Source organism: Brachycentrus maculatus, unplaced genomic scaffold (genome assembly GCF_059751285.1).
Source record: "Brachycentrus maculatus isolate JH-2025_06_01 unplaced genomic scaffold, ASM5975128v1 h1tg000018l, whole genome shotgun sequence".
In the NCBI taxonomy this organism is placed as follows: domain Eukaryota; kingdom Metazoa; phylum Arthropoda; class Insecta; order Trichoptera; family Brachycentridae; genus Brachycentrus; species Brachycentrus maculatus.
Window position 1 is genome coordinate 1,311,847 of NW_028280772.1, and position 13,770 is coordinate 1,325,616.

The following is a 13,770-nucleotide window of genomic DNA, read 5'->3' on the forward strand; positions in this document are numbered from 1 at the left end:
CCAAATATTTGTTCACAAGTATCGATTATCTCCAATTAAAGGAGATATTTTTTAATATTATTTAAGATTTAAAAAAAAAAAAAAATTAACCCGCAAAGCTTTTATTTTAGATGCTTGTCTGCAGGTAGGATAGTCAGGATAGGGAAGAGTAATGTGAAAAATACATCACAAACACCCACACCAATTGAAAATAAATCTTTCTTGAATTCATTTTTCAACTGGCGGGAATCGAACCCGCGACGCCTTTTTCATAGTCGATCGTCTACCCAACTACGCCACGGCACCTGTGAAAACCCGTCTCAACATAGATGAAGAAGAATATTGAAGTCTGTCTTAAGTAGTCTCGTAAATGCCCTGACTTCCATATTTTTCTTCATGTGAGTACGTTGAGATGTCATAAGGAAAACTTGACGTAAAATTTATTTGCAGATTCTATTTTTTGGCAGTGACATGAATGAGATTTCGACTCGTGTAAGGTAATATTTGACCCTCGCATTGAATTCGAACACGTTACTGACACTGTACAATAGTAATGCGACGCCGATGCAGGGAAGGCACAATACTTTGCGACTATGTTTGTCCAACTCGAATATCGCTCGGCCCGTCAGGCCCGTCAGGCCCGTCAGGCCCGTCAGGAACGTCACTCTGGGGTCCGACTATCGCCGTGAACGCCGTAATCTATGTTTCGTTATCGAGATCATGTAGTAAAACGTGTCTCCGTATAAGAAAAACAATATTTATCACAAAATCACAAATACATTTCATGCTTGTATGATAGAATAAATAACTTTTTATGTTACGTACAGTTAACATTCTAAAATTATGACTTAAGTTATCAGATAAAGTACGTTACATCACCGTATTGCGAATGTGGACGAGATATAGGGGATGCAAACCATACGTTCTTTCAGTGTCTGCTCACTGCAGAGAAGAAGAAATTTCTAAATAGCTCAACACAGGCAGGAATCCAACTCCCCACCCAAGTATCCACCCTTCTTTCTGAACCTAATTCTAGAATTGCTCTTTATATATACATATATATATATTTATATATATATATATATATATATATATATATATATATATATATATATATATATATATATATATATATATAAATATATTTATATATATATATATATATATATATATATATATATATATATATATATATATATATATATATATATATATATATATACATATATATAATACAAATATATTTAAGTAAATAAAAAAATTCTGACAAATTGAATGAATTTAAGTAGTAAATTATAATTACATATAATGTAGTTTTGCAAATATTTTTTGTATGAAAACTTATTTTTGTATGTAGATTTAAATGACATATGGGTGAATCTGGAATCGTTGGTTGATAACGCCTTCTACATCACTTTTGTGCACTGCATGGACTTTTGTCTAGCCCTTACCAGTCTGATGATGTCGGTAACAACGAAACCCGGTATTTGGTCAAATTAAATAAATGTGGAAAAACAATATTGTAGTTATTTTATTTTGGTCCTTTGGCCTAGGTACGATGGAAAAAGCCGAATAGAAGAAAAAAAATACTCTTTAATTGTTTTTTATGCATAAAAAAAACAACAATTATTGGTAACAATACTTTGATTGTCATTGCTAATTGCTAGTAATATGGTCAAAAATACACTTTGGTCTACGTATTTTTAAAGCTCAGTTTTTCAATCACAGTTTTCAAAATTTAAAAAAAATATTTAGTTAAATTTGTGATGTTAAAAGGAAAATTATTTTTGATGTGAAGCTTCTCTAACGAGAATCTAGAGTGCAATTTCATGTTTATTAGGCACATTTCATTACGTCGTTGATGCTCTTGGTAAAATCGAATATAAAATCCCGGGCTAACTAACTTTCTTAGCAAAAAAATGGTAGTACATAAAGAATAAAGGCACATTCGTTACATGAGAGAGAAGAAAGATGGTTCATGGAGAGAGCTATACGTTCCAACGTTACGGTAGTGGAGCAAAAGAGAGCGACGTGTACAAAGCGATAGAATAATGTGATAGAATGATGTGTCACGTCAGATGCTGTATATGAACAGCTGAGATACCACACATTTTTGTAATTAATATTTATCACTCTGTTCTCGATGTTTTTGTTATATCACGGACATATCACATCTCATATTTTACTTATCTCAAACCTTTCATATCAGTACAATCAATTGAAAGACCAATCAATGATAGTTCAAATATTGAATAAATATAATATTTTTTAATGTTGTATTTCTTTTGAGCTGCTTTTTCTCTCTATTTTTCTGTCTCTCGTGCTAAATCTTTTTTACAAAATACATATTTAAATAATACAAAATAGTTGGTAAATATACAAAAACATTTCAAATATAACGTTTCTACCTCTCTAATAAAGTAGATACTTGTGTTTAGAGAGGGAGTTTGTTTTATTTTTTTTATAAACAAATTAAATTTAAAAAAAAGGAAATAATTTTTTTTCCTTGGTATGGAGTCTAGGTAGGGGTGAGTCTTTAGGTAGGGAGGTTTTTTTAAGTTTAGTTTTAAAGGTTTGATAGATTTTAAGTTTATTTTATTGTCTGTTTGTCTTGTTCATGTTTTATCTTGTTTTAAATTGTTTATCTTTTGATAATTTTTACTTCCATCTCACGTATACGTTGCTGCGTACATTTTTTGTCTTCGATAGAATCGCTAGCCATTTTAATATTCTTCTGAGAGACAAACTAGACTTGGGAATCGAACCACGAATGAACGGAAGATGTGTATAGTAGTTGTATAAGTGTGCGTATTGTTCGACAGACTTGTTTTTCGGTAATTAATTTTGTGTGAGGGGTTTCAGATGAATTTTTTTCTGTCTTCGTTAATTAATATTTTCATAAATGAATCCTGCCAAGATCGGTCTCGATGTTTGCCAAATAAAAGGGGTTACATTCACAAGCCAAACTTGCCCAAAGAATTATAATAACAATTTCTGTCTCCGCCATCGAATTATTAAGTTTCTTAACAATATTTAGAGAGTACGTAAATTGAGATTTTTTTCACTACAGGAGCTGTTTATATAAAGATTTTAATATTGATAATACACGTATCATTCATCATTATTCCTATATAGTTTAGCTAGGATTATAATAATATTCTATGTGGTGCATCTATGGGTGACATTACTAAGCTTTTACGAGCAGAAACCTTCGTGAAATGTCTAGGAAACACCTGAAAATATTCAAATATAAATAAAACTTACTAAAAGCTCGTGTATTATGTTTTAAATTAAAACATAAATATAACTTTTGAAATTTGAGTAGGTAGTGTGGTAAAAATGGTGAATGTGACGCGTGTACAAAGTGGTCACTTCAACTAGCCGACGAAGGGTTGTAAGCCCTGTAAATGCCCACATTTGCATATTCTTCTTCGTTTGTCAATAATTTTTCTTCACAATTTCAGATGCCATTTAACATATTTGATAACTTTTTATCACGTCAATCACGATATAGCATCGCGCTAATTCGCCCACAGTTTTCGGGGGTGCTCCTGTCGCAATAATAGATTCTTCTAGAAGGAAGGAGGAGTGTTTTCTAGCTGCGGGTTGGTCGTAAGTTGTTCACGGGGTGGCCCAGGTTTCTGTATCAATCGGAGGTCTTTATGCGTTTTGGACTTGCCGCCGCCAATTTGTAGAATTCGAACGGTAATATTACTTCCTTATCGAGCCAATATTTACAGATTCTCTCGAACCTCCTTAGTTTGTACTCGTTTATCCTCCAATGCGCCGCAAGTTTACTCGACCAAGCGGATATGTGGAATCTCAATATCCACGCTAAATCTTTGCCGCACCTCTTGACGCGGAAAAACCACAAAATGAACGCTAAAATTGCGTTCACCCGCAGTCTCTTCGGAGTTTTCACCCACACTTTGAAAATATGGCTCATCGTCAACACCCTCGCCGGTGCTGAAATGTGGAAAAGCATCAATAATACGGGCAGGAGTTTGACGGAAATGTTAGTGCGGCTTTTTTCCAGAGAAAAATACTCTCTTCTAACCGATTAGCTAGCCATCACGTCGCTTCGGTGGGCAGAGAGAATAGAACGCCTCGCTAATCTGTCGTAGCGAACAATCTTCGCCTTTTTTACTTTCACGCATCTCCTCATACATACCCGCCGATTATCCCAACTACTGACCTGACCTGACCACGCCCAATTATTGAATTACTCGATCATACCAAGTTTTCCTCGGTCTTATGAATTTGCTTTACTATTCGTTCTTCACTCGCTCGATTCACATGCCCGAACCATCTCAACACCCCTCTCTTACATCTCGACATTGCTTTTTATAAACGTATCGACAATACTAATGTCAACTTTACATTATTTCTGTACATCACCTTTTCCTGCATTCGTTTCCTTAATTTTTTTTAAGATTCAAACCCCGGATATACTTTTGGATACATTTTATAATATAAAAAAATACAAAAATGTGAATTAACTTCAATTAAGGTTAATTTTTAATAGTAATTTATTTTTTTAAAGAAGTTTATATTTACCTGGATTTGAGGCTTCCATTGTAGATATAAAACGCAGTAATAATACGTCACGTTAATTTTAACATCAGAATAACGCACACGTCGAACCGCTATGCGTACAGAAATTGAATTGAATACTTGCCTACGCCGCCTCTACGAGGTTGCATAACTCAATTTTCTTCCGAAAATTTGCTTCATTTTTTATGCATCGAATATGGTGCCGAATTTAATTTAAATCAGGTCGATTTAAAAAAGCAGAACAGTTATAAAACAGGGATCCAAAATAAACGAACTGAAAAAATACTTACATACTTATATGTTCTCCTTACAAACTTATTTTTTTCCCTTTAAATGTGCTTGAACGAGAATTGAAAGAGATGAAGAAGAGCCGCCACGAGAGTGGAGCAAAAGATAGCGATGTAAACACACAATATTTATAGGGCAAACATCATATTGACGCAGTATTATCTTAATTAAAAATTAATTTAAGTAAGTAAACTTAAGTAAAAATATTAAGTGATAAATTTAATTTAGTGTTGTCGTTGTTTTTAATGCCAAATCTTATTGACAGCTGGCTGAAAGCAAAGTCAGGTGTTATTTCTTATAATTTCATACACGTGATAATCGTTCAAAATTGGTAAATGTTGCACGTGTGTAAAGTGATCACTTAAACCAGCCTATGACGGTCGTCAGCCCCGTAAATGCCCAGACTTCCATATTCTTCTTCATCTTTGATGAGATGTCAAAAAATAATAAAAAAAGTAACTCTTCATTTTTATGTGTGTGTATATATATATTTATTTATTTATATATATATATATATATATATATATATATATATATATATATATATATATATATATATATATATATATATATATATATATATATATATATATATATATATATATATATATATATATATATATATATATATATATATATATATATATATATATATATATATATATATATATATATATATATATATATATATATATATATATATATATATATATATATATATATATATATATATATATATATATATATATATATAATCACTCGAGGCAGCTGGTTACTTTTGGTATAGGCAATATGTTGCAAGGACCTTACTCCAAACTTAGTTGTGTTTATCACCCTCACATGTATTTTGTTACGTCCTCGTGTATTATAAAGATGAATTCCTCTGTTAAAAATCGGGCCGGGAGTCATTTTAAACATTTTTTTTCCTCTTTCACTTTTTTGCACCCTACTTATAAATGCAATGTAATGCATGCTACGGGTAAGGGATTCTTGCACTCTTACTATAGTGCTTTCCAGTATGCATTATATGGGAGAAAAAAATAGGGTAGAGCAGCGTTCAGCCGCTTCACTCCACTACATTTAGTTCCGTAAATATTGATCTTAGTTGTTCTACAATTCCCGGGTCCGACGTTTATCCTCTTCATTGTAATTTTTCGTATCCATTTCTAGGATTGTATAATAATTTAGAAAATACTGATAATGTGACCATCGACATATTTGATGATGGCACGGAGAAATACAAGAGGACTATTACCGGATTGGTGAAATCAATTTCAAATTGATTTCACCGATCTGGTGGAGTCTCGAATTTTGTACCTTATGTTAGTTTAATTTCACTTTTAATTTTTACTTCTAATTTTTATTTTTATTTATCTTACTTCATTACTTTCAATTGTTATTACCCTTTTTTACAACCAAATTTCTATTGTTTATATATGTGTTTAACCTGCACCTTTATTGTTTCTGTAAGCTTGTTGTGTTCTCATCTAATTGATGAAAAACATAAAAACTATTTGTATTGCACTGTATTTCGTTTATTGTAATATGTTTTTCATTGTTTGTGAACCATAAATAAATCAAATATAAATTATCCTTTAAACATTATTTGAAGCATTGCATTTGTAAATTCGTAGGGTGGAGACTGACCGGAGCATTTCGTCGTAACATCGCTCGCGGCGAGCATCAGCGACCGTCCAAAACTATGGATGGAGCTCGGCTCGCTGTACTGACTGCCTGAATGTTCGCATCGTAACGTGTTACGTAAAGACTTAACGGCTCCGGTCAGTCACCACCCTTATGTTAGTAGAATTTCAAGGAGCGTGCGCACCCTGCTTTCAGTACGACAGCGTCAACAGGTATGTAAACTGCGTGTTAGCTCGAGAAGGGTGCCATGCTTTCAATTTTAACGGTAGAGAAAACATTTTTCTGACAATCGAAACATAAATGGGGTGTTACCTCTCGTTTCTTTGCAGATTCCAACAGAGGTGATAACGAATTAGTGGATTACGAATTAAGTGCGGGAATAAAACATAATTACTTATAAAACATACATTTTGAAAATTGACAGGAAGTGATTTAAAAAAAAAGGCAAACGATACATTTTTGTAAGTAGAGTGTGATTTATACTATTGCAAACAATTGTTTTTATTTTATTTTTATGGTAGTATTGCATATTTTATATACCACGGAATTGTGAGAATTGATTTATTTAAAAAATGTAATTAATAAATGTAAATTTCAATTCTTATCTAATCCAAACATAACGAAAAAAACTTCCAACAGTGCCAACGCCCTGAGTGATTTTTAATACTGAACTTGAACACCTCTTTTACAGATTATGGGATCCTGGTGTTGTGGAAGGGATATTATTGGATGAGAGTGAAACAGCACACACCAGAATGACTTCGCCCAGTAAAAATTGGACTGATTTCCTCGAGTTGCATAAAAGGCGTCCTTGTTTTAACAAATACATTCTATCCTGCCTCAAGATTCTGGATACCAAGGCCAAGTAAGACATATTACAACTGAATTACGTAAAACAATTCCTCGCGAGTCACTGATTGACTCCCCATTCACTTAGTGATAATATACATTCATTTTTAATTTAATTTTTATCTAGCATATACCAATTTTTTAAATTAATTTTGGTCCATGGCACCGTATAATACTAAATTTTAGACAGCATTTTGAGTGCGTTTAAATCCCTGTTCACAAATCTGGGTTTGTCCGTTAAGGCTGAGATGTCAAACGTACAAATTCAGAACCGGCCGCGTTAGGAGCCACATTTTTTTAGAATACATATTGAAGAAATATATATATATATATATATTTTTAAATCCTTACCTTTCCATAACTCTTTTTCTCAGAAACCTTATTTTGTCAATACAAAAACGGGTTTTCAAGTGAAATATACAATAACGTTAGATAAATGTTACCTGGTTTTAAGAAAATAAATTGGGGATTTATCGTACATTGGGTTTTAAGGAAATATTAATATTGATATCGTAACATAGATGAGGGAGAATATGGAAGTCTGGATATTTACAGGGCTGGTTTAAGTGATCACTAATGTACAGATCTGAAATATAATATAAAGCATCATTTGGCTATATTTTACTTGATTGCATATTGTAAACAATTTATTTTTCATATTATTTTTTGACATCTCATCAAAGATGAAGAAGAATACGGAAGTCTGGGCATTTACGGGGCTGACGACCGTCATAGGCTGGTTTAAGTGATCACTTTACACACGTGTAACATTCACCAATTCCACCCATTATAACTCCTGTAATTGGAGATAATACAGATTTTCTGAACAAGTATTTGGACACACTCAAAATGTTGTAAATTTATTTTTCGTGTAATTTTATATGTAAGGATTTTAAAATGTGCCCTCGGCACTGGAAAACTCAGTGAGGGTACATTATTTATAAATAGTAATTGATAATTATGAAAAACAAACGTTTACAATATTTATAAGTGTGTTCAAATCCTTTTTCACAAAACCTTATAAAATGAGCTGGTCAAATTATAAGCTGATGGGAGATATTGTGCGGTTTTTACTGGAAAACGCCTGAAAATATCAAATCATATGCTCAGGCGTCACCCAGTATGAAAAATAATCCGCTTAGAATCGTATGCAAGATCCTAATAAAAGAGCCCTGCTAAATAAAACCTTTCTCAAACCAACCAAATGTAGGTAGATTGCCGAAACCAATTAATATAACTTTGGCAGAAGTCAACTCAAACGTTATTAGATATGTTATAATATAACAATTATCGCTCACTCCTTTCAACAACGTCATATATCAAAAAACTTGATCAGGAGATCGTTTTTACAGTTTGAAAACATAATGTAATGTATTAAAAATAAATACAAAGCCACTTATTAAACTTTTTATTGTGCAACAGATCTTTTGAGGTAAAACCTGAATGTTTTTTCTCCATTTGAAAAATATTTAGTATTTTACAAAAAAAAACCTTTTCTTCAAAATACTTGTTCACAAAATCTGGATTATCTCCAATTACAGGAGTTATATTCATATTATTTTTTGACATCTCATCAAAGATGAAGGAGAATATGGAAGTCTGGGCATTTACGAGGCTAACGACCGTCATAGGCTGGTTTAAGTGATCACTTTACACACGTGTAACATTCACCAATTCTACCCATTATTGACAACCACACCACTCAAATTCTTGGAAGTTCCATGTATATAAACCAATTTAGAAACCTTGTTCTTGAATCATTAGAACTTCACTAGAGACATCTGTTGGTAAATATTAAGTTTAAAATATGCCGCTTTTGCTGGGATATAGCATTCCAAAAGCATGCACAACTGAAAATTGTCGATTTTTGATAAATGACGTTGTTGAAATAAGCGATATAAGTATGAGTTTTATATGATATATTTACAACCATAAATTTGGTTGTAAATCATGGGTAGATTGGTGAATGTTACACGTGCGTAAAGTGATCACTTAACCGGCCGATATCTTTTTTGAGATTTCAATGTAATAACTCGCAAGTGGAGAAATCCAAATTTATGAAAATATTCTGAATAAAATAACTGGTCGAATTATAGGCATAACAAAAACAGAAAAGCACGTTTTCGGGCGTCACCTAGTATGTTGGAGAATCTTACATACATACAAGACAGGTCGTAATAAACTGTAAATACCCAGACTTCCATATTCTTTCCATCTTTGTTGGGATGTCAAAATGTAAAAATAAATAAATCAATTTATTTATTGATTTGGCGTTTAATTTGTAGAAATTTTAAATCAAACACAGATTTTTTGAGTCTACTAACTTGTATTTTATTAACAAAAACACATAAAAAAATATATTGTGACAATTGTTTCGCCTTCTTAGGGCATTATCAAACGAAATGACATTCGTTTGATAATACCCTAACAAGGCGAAACAATTGTCACAGTATAATTTTTAATGTGTTTTTGTTAATAAAATACAACTTAGTACACTCAAATTTGATTTGAATTTCAGCGATCAAGATATGGGTGTGCTGACTTCCAACCTGTCCATCATATCTAGTATGTCCAAAGGTTCAGATGGCTTCGACGGAATTGTGAAGACGATACTACAAATGATTCCCATGGACAATCCATTCAGCTCCCTCTGCATACTCCTGGTGATGCGGTCCTGCGTCACTCCTTCCCAGATGTCCATTTCACACGTGAGTATAGAAATAAGTTTACAACATTTTGAGTGTGTGTGCGTTTCGCATGTCTGTCACTCCTTTCAAGAACGCAATAAATCAAAATTCGTCAATTTTCAGTTGTGCGTGTTTTCGGAATGCCTAGAAAATGTTCTATATCCCAGCAATAGATGCATATTTTAAACTTAATATTTACCCGCTACAGGGTAGAAAGTGTTGTTTTTGCATTTTGAAGAAAAGGTACTGTTTTTTTTTTGAGTATACAAAATATTTTTCAAATGAAGAAAAACCTGAAGATTTACCTAAAAAGATCTGTTGCACAATAAAAAGTTCAATAAGTAGATTGATATTTATTTTTAATACATTGTGTTATATTTTTTAACTTAAAAACGTTCTCCTGAAAAATCAAGTTGTTTGATTTATGACGTTCTTGAAAGGAGTGAGCGATATGTGTGATTATAATCCAGGATTCGGACCTCACATACTAATAAAAGAGTTTCTGCTTAATAAAAAGCTTCTTTTCATCTCACCAATAGATGTCTCTTGTGAAGTTCTAGTGATTCGAGAATGTTTCAAAATTGGTTCATAAATATATAGAACTTCCAAGAACTTAAATAGTGTGGTTGTCAATAATGGGTAGAATTTGTGAATGTCACACGTGTGTAAAGTGATCACTTTAACCAGCGTATGATGGTCGAGAGCTCCGTAAATGCCCAGACTCCATATTCTTCTTCATCTATGATGAAATGTCAAAAAATAATGAATCTTAAAATTGAAAATAATCCAGAATTGGTGAATGTTACACGTGTGTATTCTTCAATTCTTCAAACCCTTTTCCGCACCCGATAGTGCATAGGGCACTGCATCATATAGATGCAGTGTTATCTTAATCGTTAACACATGAAGGAAAGTTGATCAGCCCTCCGCTTCAGGGACCAGTCCAGGGTAATATTTAATAAATATTAGAGTGAAAAAATCACATATATTAATTTAACCCCCCTTGGGAATCATCCCGTTAATGCCCAGACTTCTATATTCTTCTTCATCTTTGATGAGATGTCAAAAAATTATATAAAAAAACTCTTGTAATTGGAGATAATCCAGATTTTGTGAATACACACCTAGTACATCAAGTATTTGGACACACTCAAAATGTTGTAAACAAATTATCTGGTCAAATTATTAGCTTAAATAGAAATAAGTAATTAGCTATCGCAAGTAGAGGGCTGACTGTTAAATAATTGCGTGAGCACTGCCATTACAAGCGTCAGTTACAACACTGCTAGGATGTTTGCTAGAGGAAGGATGATCAAACAAAATACAGTGGAACCTCTCATAACAAATAATTCGAATAACGAACAAAAAAGTTAAAAAGTTTCTCAATTAACGAGCAACGTTTCGCATAACGAGTTACAGAGAAAGTCCCTTTTTCACGACATTCTCTTGTTCGACTTCCGCGCCAATCAAAACCTCTTAAAAAACAAAAGAGTTTTAGATTATCGTTTATATGTGAGCATGATGATATAAGGAAGTAATGCACGCAAATGTGCGTTGAGACGGTTTGGGCATGTGAGTCGAATGAGTGAAGAAAGAACGGTATAACAAATTTAAGAGGCGAACGTGCTTGGTAATAGAAGCAGAGAAAGACCGTGAAAAACTTGGCATGATCGAGTATTTCAAATACTTGCAATTGGTCGGGTCAGGAGTCGGAGAATGAATAATCGGCGGGTATGTTTGAGGAGATGCATGAATGCGGAAGAGGCGATAAAGCGGTGATATTGTTAGATAAAGCGGCGTGATGGTTAGTTAGTTTATATATATATATTTATATACATATAAATATAAATATATATATATATATATATATATACATATATATATATATATATATATATATATATATATATATATATATATATATTTATATATATATATATATATATATATATATATATATTATATATATATTTATATATATATATATATATATATATATATATATATATATATATATATATATATATATATATATATATATATATATATATATATATATATATATATATATATATATATATTCATTTTTATTATGATTATTGTTTATGTTTATATGTAAACTTCAGGTACAGAAAAGAAATAAGTACATTGGCGGGCTTATTGCATAAAAGCAATTTCTTCCAACCAACCAAAAACCGACTAGTGATATTGATCAAAACGTTTGATACCATATATATAGCTGTTTGCAATCAGAGAATAGATAGTGTTTTAAAATTAAAAAAAAAAAACATAAATTACACATTGATGATAATAAGGAAGGCAAAGGAAAAAACTAAGGGAGGAGGTTTGATGTACAGTTATGATAAATAGTAATATATAAATGCCCTGTTACTATGTAAAAAACAAGGAATTTAGACTGATTATGTATATTCCTGCTGCTAATGTGACCAGCTGAATGTGAGGCAAAGCAAAGTACGATAGATGTTCAGTTGGCAACACAAGGATAAAAGTAGACTGAATGCAGGTTAAAGGCGAATATAATATGTTTGATTCAGTAAAAAGTTAGCTATGATTTGAGCATATGCCTTACTCGTTGTTCTTCCTTTCCAACAGGTTATTAAGATGTTGAATTACGTGATGCTGTACGCTGTGACCGACGCGACAAGAGTGATGTTTGCCAGAAATGCCTTCCTCATCCTGCGTTGCATGGTGGAGAGGGTATGTACCATCACAAGCTCCATCCTCTTCCTTAAAGGACATTGGAGATTTACAATGATATTGGTAATTTTTGCCCCACATTTTATTGAAACTTCTCATTCATTGAATTGAATAAATTCCGTGGATATCATTTTTTTTTTGCAATTAACAATTTAATACATTACAAGTATAAAACACAATGTTATATTTCTAAAACACAAAAAAATATCCCACTAAGGCATGGCCTGTGTGTAGGTATACATTTTACTTTAATAAAGGGTACTAAAATAATACGATAGATATAAAGAAAAATGTGGATATGTATGTTTTTTTACATGGGGTATAGAACAATTCGACGTTTTCGACAGTTTTCAGGCGTCTCAGTGTATGGAACAATTCGACAAGGATCTTGCATACATTTAAATAAAAGGGTTGATTCTTAATAAAAGCTTTATTTAAATCAATCGAACTCAAACAATCCAAAAATTAAAAAAATATATATACAACATTTTGAGTGTGTCCAAATACTTGTTCACTAAATCTCCAATTACACGAGTTATTCTCATATTGTTTTTTGACATTTCATCAAAAATGAAGAAGAATATGGAAGTCTGGGCATTTACGGGGCTGATAACCGTCAAGAATTTGAGTAGTGTGGTTGTCGATAATGGGTAGAATTGGTGAATGTTACACGTGTGTAAAGTGATCACTTAAACCAGCCTATGACGGTCGTCAGCCCCGTAAATGCCCAGACTTCCATATTCTTCTTCATCTTTGATGAGATGTCAAAAAATAATATAAAAAATATATAGTTTGGTTGTCAATCATAGGCAGAATCTTGCAATTGTATAAAGTGGTCACTTAACAAGCCTGTGACAGGTCATAAGTCCTGTAAATACCTAGAAATCCATATTATTCTTTAACTATGATGATATGTCAAAATGTAATGATGATTTAAATTTCATAATTATAAACTTGTGTGAAGACCGATTTTGAGATTATTAATATGAGTAAATAAATATTTCTTCGCCACCCAAAAAATTTTTCTTCATTCTTAAAATATAATATAATA